General features: G+C 46.6%; 1 protein-coding gene and 1 long non-coding RNA gene across 3 annotated transcripts in view; one reads left to right on the top strand and one right to left on the bottom strand.

The window, feature by feature from the left end:
* LOC140410735 (uncharacterized) overlaps nucleotides 1-6456 on the bottom strand; it is a 118602-nt gene extending 112146 nt beyond the window's left edge. Inside the window, exon 1 of the long non-coding RNA XR_011940720.1 lies at nucleotides 6309-6456. This is a non-coding gene — a long non-coding RNA (uncharacterized lncRNA). The remainder of the gene's footprint in view (nucleotides 1-6308) is intronic.
* Nucleotides 1-13301, top strand: part of rspo3 (R-spondin 3) — a 135737-nt gene that overhangs the window by 76435 nt on the left and 46001 nt on the right. The gene's annotated exons all lie outside the window — the stretch shown is intronic.

Here is a 13301-nt window from a genome sequence, read left to right as displayed (position 1 = left end):
GGAAGTAATTCGCACACAACTCCTACCTCACAGTGCAAGGGACCCGGTTTCGATTCCAACCTTGGGTGACTGTCTGTGTGGAGTTTGCATGTTCTCCCTACGTCTGCTCCAGGTTTCCTCCGGGTGCTTAGTTTCCTCCCACAGTCCAAAGATGTGTAGGTTAGGGGGTTTTGCCATGCTAAATTGGCCCGCATTTTCCAAAGATGTGTAGGTGAGGTTACAGGATTGCAAGGATGGGGCAAGGGTAGAGGGCCGAGGTAGAGTGCTCTTTCGGAGGGTCGGTGCAGACTCGATGGGCCAAATGGCCTTCTTCTGCACTGTAGGGATTCTATAATTCTACGATTCTATGGCATCCCCACTCCTTTCAGATATAGGACATCCTGGAGGGCCATAGATGGATGCTCCTCGCATTCATACATTACTGCATATGGAGAGATTGTCTCACGTCACTGGTGGGGAAACTAATGGAGAAAATTCTGAAGGAAATAATCTATCTCCACTTGGAGAGGCAAGACTTGATCAGGAACAGTCAGCATGGCTTTGTCAGAGGGAGGTCATGCCTAACAAATTTGATTGAATTTTTTGAGCACGTGACTAAATGTGTAGATGAGGGTAGTGCAGTTGATGTGGTTTACATGGATTTCAGCAAAGCATGGGAGACTTATAAAGAAGGCTAATGCACAGGGGAACTCGATAAGGTGGATTCAAAGCTGGCTGAGTTGTAGGAAACAGAAGGTTATGACAAAAGGCTGCTTTAGTGACTGGAAGCCAGTGTCCAGTAGTGTACCACAGAGAGCTGTGTTGGGTACCCTATTATTCATCATTTATATAAATGATGTAGATGACTATGTGGGGAGTAGGATCAGTAAATTTGCGGATGACACAAAGATAGGCCGGGTGGTTAACAGTGAGGCTGAGAGTCTTGGGTTACAGGAAGATATAGACGGGATGATCAAATGGGCGGATAAGTGGCAGATGGATTTTAATCCTGAAAAGTGTGAAGTGTTACACTTTGGAAGGAGTAATTTGACAAGGAAATATTTAATGAACAGCACCACACTGGGAAGTCCTGAGGAACAAAGAGACCATGCATGTTTGTAAATAGATCTCTGAAAGCAGAAGGGTAGGTTAATAGCGTGATGAAAAAGGCATATGGTACACTTGCCTTTATCAATTGTGGCATAGATTACAAAAGCAAGGAAGTCATGTTAAAGTTAAATAGAACATTGGTGAGGCCACAGTTGGAGTACTATGTGCAGTTCTGGTCGCCACATTATTGGAAGGATGTAATTGCACTGGAGCGGGTGCAGAGGCGTTTCATCAGGATGTTGCCTGGGATGGAACATTTTAATTATGAAGAGAGGTTGGATAGGGCTTGGGTTGTTTTTGCTGGAGCAGAGAAGACTGAGGGCCGACCTGATCAAGGCGTGCAAGACTATGAGGGGCATGGACAGGGTGGATAGGGAACAGCTGTTCCCCTTAGTTGAAGGGTCAGTTATGAGGGGACACAAGTTCGAGGTGAGAGGTTCAGGGGGATTAAAGGAAAAATATTTTTACCCAGAGGGTGGTGATGGTCTGGAACGCACTGCCTGGGAGGGTGATAGAGGCAGGCTGTCACACATCATTTAAAAGGTAACTGGATGAGCACTTGGTGCATCTTAACATTCGAGGCTATGGGCCAAGAGCTGGCAAATGGAATTAGGATTGTCAGATCAGGTATCTTTCATGTGGCAGTGCAGACTCGATGGGCCGAAGGGCCTTTCTGCACTGTGTTTTTCTGTGTTTCTGTTTGCGCTAGTTTTGAGCAGCATCGGGTAAATTGTGAAGGTTAAAAACTCTACACTGGAGAATTTCTTAACTTCTCAACTTTGTGCTAATAGTTTTCAGTTCTTCCTGCTCTTTCTCCCTCATCCCCCAAAACTACCAGCAGCCCATTGATAATTTATCCTCATGACAATTCTTCAAGCGTGAAGAGTCAATGTCATAAGGCTATTAACCAGCTGGGATGTCACAGCTAAACCTAACTTTTACCCGAGAATTTAATCTTCTTCTGAAATCCAAACACAAATACTTTGTAATGGAATTCCCCTGATAGGAGTCAGAAATAGGATTTATTTCTCTCATCAGACTAGAAACAATGGAGACAACTGCTATTGCCTAATGACTAACCCAACAGTGATCAGAATCTAAGCTAGAATCCTCTTGATGCAAATTCCTTGGTGCTGCCTCATGCAATGATTACGCATTGAGTCATTGGGTGAGCCAGGTCACATTGCTTTATTGCACCACTTTAGGCTGGAACAGACTCAAGCTCAACTCCACAATCAAAAACTACGGGAAAATTAGAAGGAGCTGGAATATTAATTTCATGCCAAAGATTATATAAAGGATGTCAGCTTTTTATCCAATATTTCTAATTATTAATATTTATTTCTTTGAGGCAATGAGCATTCCTAATCATCATAATTTAAATTCTGACAATTGTTCCTCAGGCTTTTATATAGACGTTATTTTTATTGTATGCGCCTGATTCCCTAGTTAAACTTGTGACATGCTTTTATAAATGTTCAAAAATATTGAAGGTCTCATTTTGGTAAAAGACAGCAAACAAAGCGCATAGCACAACTCTAACTTGCATGCAAAATACTTTAGGGGGATAGGGCCCATTGTGCAAAACAGGATGTTTGTATTTTGATAAAGTGTCATCTGGATTATTATCTAATTCATCAGGAAAGCAGTTTCCTCAACAGATTCTTATTGTGTTGACAAGTTAAAGAAACACAGGCTGTAAACTGGTTTAAGCTCACCTCTACATTAGACAGCAGGGCAGTTAGTGCTGCAATATCCTACATACCCTTGAACAGAAGGATGTTGTTGACAAACCTAACAATATTCAAATATATTTGCTCCCCTTTAATTCTGGCCTTTTGTATATCCATATTTTTAATCCTCCACCATTAGTGGCTGTCCCTTCAGTTGCCTAGACCTCAGGCACGGGAATATTCTCTCTGCCCTTCTCCTCTTCTCCACCCAGCTTCCATCCATTAAGCCATCCCTTACAACTGATCTCTTTAATCAAACTGGTGACCTAATGGGTGGGATCTTGTGCAGGCAATGGTCATCTTAGCTGCCGACTGGAATAGTGGGACCGTGCCCCCATCCTGTCACCTCCTTTTCAGGAAACACTGCCACACCTACTGCCACTCAGGCACTTAACAGGCCAATGGCAGACCTTTCCCTGGGATCAAGGCCCTCCGGAGTGGAAGTCCTACCTGCTGAGAACTGTAATCCGATCAGAAGCCAAAACTCATCTATAGTCAGCAGCACCACTGTAGAGGTGTCGACTGATGCTGGGACAACACCTACAAAGGCCTTGGATCAAACAAGTTCCCAGGTGATTGATTACTGGTAGGGGTCATGGGGATGGGGGGAGGTTAGCAGTGGAGTGACTCCCAGCAGGTCCAACCATCCCAATGTAGGCTCCCTCCATTGGGCATTGAGTGCCTTTGAACAAGAGATTCTTCCATTCGCCCACTCTGCCATTCACCCCCCTCCCCACCACCAGAAGCTACAAAAAGAATGACGCCAGAGTTTGCTTGTCATACTACCTGTATGGTGAATCCACCACCTACCACGGGGTTAACACCAGCAGCAGTGGATGAGACCCTTAAGTGGCCATTAGTTGGCATGAGTTGACGACAGGGTGTGAAGGCCATTTACGAGCCTTCTCTCCACAGACTTAGTAAGGCTACAGGTGGAAAGGTGTCAGGATACACACCCGCCCACATCCAAACACACGCCATGGGGAAGGGCACAAGATTCCGCCTGATATCTCCTTATTTGGCTCAGCATCATACTATGTTTTAAAATGCTCTTGCAAAACACTGATAAGTCTGACACATATAAATTGTTATCTGAGATAAGGGGCGGGATTCTCCGACCTCCCGCCGCGTCGGAGAATCGCTGAGGGGTGGCGTGAATCCTGCCCCCGCTGGCCGCCGAATTCTCCGGCACTGGAGATTCGATGGGGGCGGGAATCGCGCCGCACCAGTCGGCGGGCACCCATTCCCCCCGGCCCGCGATGGGCCGAAGTCTCGCTGCTGTAATGCCAGTCCCGCCGGCGTGAATTAAACCACCTCCCTTACCGGCGGGACCAGGCGGTGCGAGCGGTCTCTGGGGTCCTTGGGGGGGGGCGTGGGGCGATCTGGCACCGGGGGGTTCCCCCACGAGGCCATGCCCGCGATCGGGGCCCACTGATCCGCGGGTGTGCCTGTGCCGTGGGGGCACTCTTTTACTACGCGTCGGCCGTGTAGGTCTCCGCGATGGCCGACGCGTAGGTGACCCTCCCTGCGCATGTGCGGGGATGACATCAGCAGCCGCTGACGCTCCCACACATGCGCGGACTTCCGCCGGCCGGCGGAGTCCCTTCGGCCCCGGCTGGCATAGCGCCAAAGGGCTTCCACCCCAGCCGGCGGGACGGCAACCACTCCGGCATGGGCCTAGCCCCTAAAGGTGAGGGCTTGGCCCCTAATGGTGTGGAGAAATCCGCCGGAGTGGTTCACGCACTCCATCCCGCCGGGACCCCCGCCCTGCCGAGTAGGGGAGAATCCTGCCCAGGGAAACTGAAACAGTGCATCGAACAGTAACAAATCTAAATAACAATGCACAAAATGCTTCCATGTATAAATTCAGTTCGTACTGTGAAATATCAATTTAAAATTTCAGAAAGAAAGAACACCCTTGGGAGATCTTCATTTCATAATCTACTAATTCAGTTGCTGCATGATAGTTTGGGAATGTGAGGATTGTTTGGAAGACACCTTGAGCAGAAGAAAAAAATAGGAGTCCATCCGAATGCAGCACTTCATTTCTTTTTGTTATTAATTCAAAGGGTGTAAATGCAGGCTTGACCAGCATTTATTGCCCATCCCATCCCTCATTCCTCTTGAACCTCTATGGGCCGAATGGCCTCCTTCTGCATTGTCGGAATTATATGAGGTAGACATTTAACTATCTAATCTCTCCCAGATTTGAACTCTTACCGGGAGTAATGTAAATCACAAATTTTGTCTGTTTTGACTGTCTTACGACAATAGTTGCCCAGAAAAGGTTTGAAGAATGAAAACCACTTCTAGTTTCTGGGTATCTATCGCACTAACCCATCCTGACCACGCACAGGACTCCCCCCTTCAACCACTAGCCCCTGACTATCCCCCACAAGACTCCCTCCCCCAAACCCCACCCCCACCCCGAGTCCCCACCCCCCTAAAACTACTCCCCGACTATCTTCCTGACACCCATGGGACTCCTCCCCCATCCCCCATTACTCTCCAACTACCGCACCGCAGGACTCTGCCTCACACCCATGAGATTCCCCCACTATACCATGACTCTTTGGTACTCAATGAACCAGATAAACAAGCCATTAAAAACAAAATTGCTATAGACAATGAAGGCCTTCACATCAGGTCTGTCAGGTTACTATCTTAAAACTCCATATAAAGTACGGTCAATATTTGCGAGTGAAGCTCAACTTCTGAATATGCAATCTGGAATTGATGTCTTTTAGGTGACAATCATCAGAGATCATTGATCAATTCACATGTAGATGCAAAGGCTAGGGGCAAGATTGGGAGGTCACAGCAGCCGAGCTAGCTAATTGAATAATCAAGCTCATAAAAGCAACTATCCCAATGGAAGCATTTCTCAAAGACCTCTTGGACCAATCCAAAGATTACAGTGCGGAAGCAATACTACAAAGTGGATGCACGTACGAAGCCATATTTCTGGGTAGAATGAGTCAATAGGCTCTGCGTAATTTGTCCACTGTTGGCACAATAGCAAAGACCAAAACAAGTGGCCCAACATGATGAGGAGCTATCACCAGAAGATTTGCCAGGTAGACAGTATAATAGCCAGAAATTCACCAAGACACTGAAAAGGCAGGGAGGGAATACAAGTTATGTCAAACATGTATGCCTAGCAACTAAAAAGAACCACTATGTTCTCACGCGGTACCTAAACATCCACGGAGATGGTTTCTCGATTGTAATAGATTACTTCCCCAAATTTCCCATTATCTGTCAATTACACAACATATCTACTCCGCCCATCGCAGACACAGTGGGCTGGATTCTCCGCAGCCCGACGGCAAAATCGCAGCCGGCGCCGGAGCGGAGAATCCAGTTTGACGCCGTAATCGGGCCCGGCGCTGGTTCAGCGATTCTCACCGGGGGGGCCATTGCCAGAAGCCCGCTCAGCAATCCTCCGCTCCCGACCGGCCAAGTTCCCGATGGCGTGGAACTAACCTGCTATTGCCTGTCGGGATACTCGCGTGGTGGCTGCAGACTCGTCGACGCTCCCAGGAGTACTTGATGCATTTCTCGAAAAAAGAGGAAGAAGGAAGATTCCCATGATCAGCATACAGGCAAAGAATTACCTAACCTGACCATTGGATGGAAAGTTTGAGTACAACGCCGAACTGACGGTACCTGGAATCCAACAGACATGATCAACACATGCCCAGAACCAACATCATATTGAGTACAAACATCAAATGGAATGATAGTGTGATGAAACAAATGCTATATCAGAACAGTCAAAAACAATGGACTGTCCTATTGTGAGCAGAACAGGATCCAAGATGCAACACAAACAAAGCAACCCTAACCAACATTCTGAAAAAGCACAGCAACTTCCAGCAAAGATCGCCATTATTAAGTCTGGATGAATTAACAAACCACCAATATATTTCAGAGACTTATATATTCATTGCTCTGTATTAAAGTATATTTAGATGCAATGTTATTTGCTTTCAAATAAATAGTTTAATTCTTTAAGGGTAAACCTTGAGTGAGAAGAAGGGGGGCTGTTGTGATAAGTTGACAAGTCTCTTTCAGAATTGTGGGCTGGGCCGGAGGATCCCCGCAACCGGGCCACGCCGCCCTGACGCCGGCACGACTCTCCGCTCTGTTTGGCGTGGCGCCGGTCGCGGGCCGCTGTACGCGGCCGGTCCACCAATTCTCCGGCCCAGATGGGCCAAGTGGTCGCTCTAAAAAGGCAGAGTCCCGCCGGCTCCGTCCACACCTGGTCGCAGCCAGCGGGAACTCTGCGCACAGGGTCGGGGGGTGGCCTGTTGGGGGGAGGGGGTGGGGGGGGGGGAGGGGGGCTCCGACCCCGCGGGAGCATCCGATGGAGCCTGGCCCGCAATTGGGTCCCACCCCAAACTCCTGCGCCATGTTGCGTCGGGGCCGGTGCATTGAGGGAGGCCACCGCACATGCGCGTGTTGGCGCCGCGCCACTGCGCATGTGTGGATCCCGCAGCACACAGTTCACGCCGGGATGGGAGGCTGGAGCGGCGTGAACCGCTCCAGCGCCGTGCTTGCCCCCTGTAGGGGCCAGATTCAGTACTCCCAGCGGCCAGTTCACGTCATCGTGAAACATGACGGCGTTTCCGACGGCGTGGACACTCTGCCGCTGAATGCGAGAATCCCGCCCTGTATCTTAAACTGCTGTCAATCATTACTACCTGGACAGGATGTGATGTATTAGTCCCCTAGCTTGTAGTCAGTCAGCAAGAAGCTGGAGTAGAGATGAGATGTACCATACCTCTCCCCCCAGTGAGCACTATCTCCAAATAGTCTTATTTTCAAATACAAAACCGACATAATGTTTCACCAATCCTTGTGTATGATTGGTTCCTTGTGTATGATTGATAAGTTTACATCGAAGAGAAGCAGAATGTAACAATGCTGTATGAATCTGTTTGGAAGGAAGAGCTTGAAAAGTGTGGGTTGTGTGGAGGTTTATTGAGAGTGCACAACATATTGGGAGCATTATAATATTCAGTTGTCAATCATCTCTATGATATTTTGTATCTTGATGTCCACAAATAATAGCTGTTTCAGTGCCTAGAATAGTATGTGTTATGAAAATGCTTTACACAAGTTGGTGCATGCTTATATATGAAACATGCTGCCCTCTCTGATCACAGAGATCCAACGCCCAGTTAGAGAGGTGAGTATTACGACCCCTCCTAGACGTATTTGATGGCGGGGGGTGGGGGGGGGGGGTCACGTAAAATAAAGCGGGTGGCCAGCCCATTGACTTTCCACCCACCGCAACCTGTCGCTCGGAGGGGTTGGGTGGGGGGTTGTGGGGTGGGATGGTGTCAGACAACCCTTCTAACCTCAGACCTTCTAACCTTATTGAGGCCCTTAATTGACCAACTAATGACCACCTATGGACTTCATTTTGCCTCTATTGCTATAATACATGTGGCTGTGGAAGGCAGAAGGAGGACAACAAGCCTAGCAGGTTTCACTGCATCGGCTAAAGGCAGGAAGGAATAGAATGAGGGGCACCTCTTTGATGGGATGCCCTGTGCCCTTTGGGGTACCCGCCCCCCAAGATGGTATTCCCCCTTTTGTACTCTCCTCGCTGGCCTGGGGAGGGGCGGGGGGCATCTCTGCCCTCTCTGGGGCCTCCAATTCCTGCCTGACCAAAATTCTCAGACTTACCTTAAGACCAGGAGACGCTTTTCAGTTATTCTCAGTATTCCTTGTAGAATACAGTACCGGCCACTGCCAATCAGATTGGCCAGCAGCTCTCAAGGGTGGGATTTCCTGACTATGAGGAGCTTAACTGAAAGGCTTTCTGGGCTATGTCAGAAAACAGATAAAAGTCAACCACATTGCTGAGGGTTCGGCCAGTTCAGGTAAGGGGTGCAGGGTTTCTTCTTTAAAGTACATTGGGGAGTGAGATGTTTTTTTATGTATAGCCTGATGTATTACCACCACTCACACTAATTTTTTATTCCAGATTTATTTAATTAACTGAATTTAAATTCCCAACCTATTACCATGGGATTTGAACTCTTTTCTCCAGCTCATTACACCAGGCCTTTGGATTACTAGTCCAACAACACAACAACTATACTATTATTCCCAAAAAATGAGAACTGATGCTGCTCCCAAAAACAACAAACTTAAATCAACTCCAGAAAAGGATAGTTCTATTAATACATATCTGGGTTAGTCACAAAAGCAGTTAGCAGGTTTGCTGCATTTTCTACATTTTGCCAATTATGTCTGTAAACAGTCACCAGGACTATTTGTTTAAGCAGGGGAATCCTAATAGTAGCACCTGGCGCACAACCAGCATGGCATGCACAAGAAAATCATGAGATAAAACACTTGCAAAATTGATTAAGCACAACTATTGCACAATTGTAACAAATTATTTCACTCATCATATTTTACTATTTGGGTAGAAACACACCAAACATTATTTTGTCAGAAAGTGTCAGGTATCCAAAAGTCAAACAAAGTGACCAGCTACTAACACATCCTTGATGGGCACTGGAAAGGACTCAGGCCCATTGAGGCAGATGGTGGCCTATGTTAAGCTACCTATAGGTCAATACTGATGTTACACTGTCTCTACAGGTCTTTTTGACCTAGATATGGAACATCCCTATCTCGCTGATGGATCATGCATTGCCATGGTCTTGTATTTGATGTTGTTGCCTGTACGTTCTGGGGTATATTCACTTCTTGCTCCTCTGTTGCATTATACCTATTATGAGCCTCTACATCCATTTTCCCTGAAAACTCTGGGGTAATATTTGCTTCTATATCTATATACTTTAATATTGCCATGTCAATTAAACACTTTAACTTCAGGTTTGATTTGGATTGTAATGTATTTTCCTTTGACTGTGCATCTGCAAATTGCTCTTGATTTTGTGTATTAAGAGGGAACTCAGTAGAGCACATATCTCTGCAATAATGTGTTAACTTCACATTATTACAATTATGCAACTCTTCTTTGAGGCTCAGGTGGCATGGTATCACAGTAGTTAGCACTGTGGCTTCACAGTGCCAGGGACCCGGGTTCAATTCCCGGCTTGGGTCACTGTCTGTGGGGAGTCTGCACGTTCTCCCCTGCCTCTGTGGGTTTCCTCCTTGTGTTCTGGTTTCCTCCCACAAGTCCCGAAAGGCGTGCTTGTTAAATGAATTGGACATTATGAATTCTCCCTCAGTGTACCTGAACAGGCGCCAGAGCGTGGCGACTAGGGGCCTTTCACTATAACTTCATTGCAGTGTTAATGTAAGCCTTCTTGTGACACTAATACAGATTATTATTATTATTATTTCCCCTATCTGGTTAATGCTCTGTAACGAGAAAGCTGAAAAAAAAATATTTTTAATAAGAGATTTCAGGCCACTTCACATCCAACAACCTGCTCTGAAAACTCTATTTACATTCTGAAATTCCACCACAGCAGATGAGACAGTCCACAGCATTCTAAAACAATCTAAACATACTAAATAAAACAACCCACAACATTCTTTAAAAAACACTCAATTTGCCCTCACTCCAAATGTTAATGGACCTTTAAAAAGTTCCAACATCCGTATCCAAATCTGCATCTTCACAAAATAACTAACTAGCTCTTCCTTGGGCCATATGCTATCTCTATAACAAATTTTGTTGAAATCCAGCAATTAGATTTGTGATATATTGGGCCATAATTTAATGGTACCCCAGTTTCGGTACCCTAATGATGTGCTGGAAAAGTTTCCATGTAAGGGTTTACCCAGCAATTGTCCAGAATGGTCAGTTTCTCCTGGACAATTGCACTGGGCTGGGAAACCATACAACAAAGAAATTTAAATTGCTAACTTCAAATGGCTCTGCCAGTTTTACACTCATACACCATTCCTGGGCATGTCCTGTGTCACTGGCAGTAGATTACAGTCATGAGGGATTTGCACTTGGAATTCTCAACATTGACGCTGGATCCCATGGGATCTCATGGCATTAAGTCAAACATGGCTAAGGTAACCTCCTGCTGATTATCACATTCTGTCCTCCCTCAACTGCTGAATCAGTACTCCTCCATGTTGAACACCACTACACAGAAGCATTGAGGGTGACAAAGGCACAGAATGTACTCTGGGTGGGGAAATTAAATGTCCATCACCAAGTGTGGCTCAGTCATAGCACCGCAGACCAAGCTGGCTGGGCCCTAAAGGACATAGCTGCTAGACTGGGACTGCAGCAGATGGTGAGAGAACCAACAAGAGGAAAAACATACTTAACCTCATCCTCACCAACCTGCCTGTCACAGATCCATCTGTCCATCACAGCGTCAGTAGGAGTGACCACTGCACAGTCCTTGTGGAGACAAAGTCCCCTCTTCACATTGAGGTTATCCTTCATCATGTTGTGTAGCGCTACCACTGTGCTAAATAGGATAGATAACTCAAGACTGGGCATCAGCAGCAGAATTGTACTGAACCATAATCTGCAACCTCATAGTCTGGTATATCATTACCACAAAGTCCGGGGATCAACCCTGGTTCAATGAAGAGTGCAGGAGGACATCCAGGAGTAACATCAGGAATACTGAAAAATGCAGCACAACCTGGTGAAGTTATAACAGAAGACTATTTGCGTGAGATACAGCATACGCAGCAAGTAATAGACAGAGCTAAGCAATTGCTCAACCAACGGAACAGATCGGAGCTCTGCCGTCCTGCAACATCCAGCCTTGAATGGTGGTGGACAATTAAAAAACTCAATGGAGGAGGAGGCTCCTCAAATATCCCCATTCTCAATGATGGAGGAGCCCAGCATATCCATACAAAAGATAAAGCTGAAGCAGTCACAGCAATCTTCAGTCAGAAGTGCCGTGGATGATCCATCTCGGCCTCCTCCAGAAGTCCCCAGCATTGCAGATGTCAGTCTTCAGCCATTCAGCCATTACGATTCACTCCACGTGATTTCAAGAAAGAGCTGAAGGCACTGGATACTGCAAAGGCTATGGGCCCTGACAATATTCTGGCAACAGTACTAAAGACTCAGGACTTCCGTGCCCTTAAAGCAGTTCCAGTACAGCTACAACTCTGGCATCTACCTAGTAATGTGGAAAATCGTCCAGATATGTTCTGTACACAAGAAACAGGAAAAATCTAACCCGGCCAATTACCATCCATCAGTCTACACTTGATCATCAGTGAAGTGATGGAGGGAGTCATCAACAGTGCTATCAAAGTGGCACTTATTCAGCAGTAACCTGCTCACGGATGCTCAGTTTGGGTTCTGCCAGGATCACACAGCTCCTGACCCCATTACAGCCATAGTTCAAATATGGACAAAAGAGCTGAACACCAGAGCACAACCTGGTGAAGTTATAACAGAAGACTATTTGCGTGAGATACAGCATACGCAGCAAGTAATAGACAGAGCTAAGCAATTGCTCAACCAACAGAACAGATCAGAGCTCTGCCGTCCTGCAGCATCCAGCCTTGAATGGTGGTGGACAATTAAAAAACTCAATGGAGGAGGAGGCTCCTCAAATATCCCCATTCTCAATGATGGAGGAGCCCAGCATATCCATACAAAAGATAAAGCTGAAGCAGTCACAGCAATCTTCAGTCAGAAGTGCCGTGAGGTGAGGTGAGAGTGACTGCCCTTGACATCAAAGCAGCATTTTACCGAGTATGGCATCAAGGAGCCCTTGCAAAACTGGATGGGAATCAGGAAGAAAACCCGCCACTGGTTGTACGCATTTGGAGTATTGCGTACAGTTCTGGTCACCGCATTATAGGAAGGACGTGGAGGCTTTGGAGCGGGTGCAGAGGAGATTTACCAGGATGTTGCCTGGTATGGAGGGAACATCTTATGAGGAAAGGCTGATGGACTCGAGGTTGTTTTCGTTGGAGAGAAGGTTAAGAGGAGACTTAATAGAGGCATACAAAATGATCAGGGGGTTGGATAGGGTGGACAGTGAGAGCCTTCTCCCGCGGATGGAAATGGCTGGCACGAGGGGACATAACTTTAAACTGAGGGGTAATAGATATAGGACAGAGGTCAGAGGTAGGTTCTTTACGCAAAGAGTAGTGAGGCCGTGGAATGCCCTACCTGCTACAGTAGTGAACGCGCCAACATTGAGGGCATTTAAAAGTTTATTGGATAAACATATGGATGATAATGGTATAGTGTAGGTTAGATGGCTTTTGTTTCGGTGCAACATCGTGGGCCGAAGGGCCTGTACTGCGCTGTATTGTTCTATGTTCTATGTTCTATATGTACCTAGCCGAAAGGAAGATGTTGTGATGGTTGGAGGTCAATTATCTCAACTCCAGGACATCACTCCAGAAGTTCCTCAGGGCAGTGTCCAGGCCCAAACATTTTCAGCTGCTTCTTCAAAGGCCTTCCTTTCTTCATAAGGTCAGGAGTGGGGATGTTCACAGATGACTGCACAATGTTCAATGTCATTCAGGACTCCTCGG

Source organism: Scyliorhinus torazame, chromosome 4 (genome assembly GCF_047496885.1).
Source record: "Scyliorhinus torazame isolate Kashiwa2021f chromosome 4, sScyTor2.1, whole genome shotgun sequence".
Taxonomy (NCBI): Eukaryota; Metazoa; Chordata; class Chondrichthyes; order Carcharhiniformes; family Scyliorhinidae; genus Scyliorhinus; species Scyliorhinus torazame.
The sequence above is the reverse complement of the archived record's forward strand: the minus strand, read 5'-3'. Positions and strand labels throughout refer to the sequence as shown.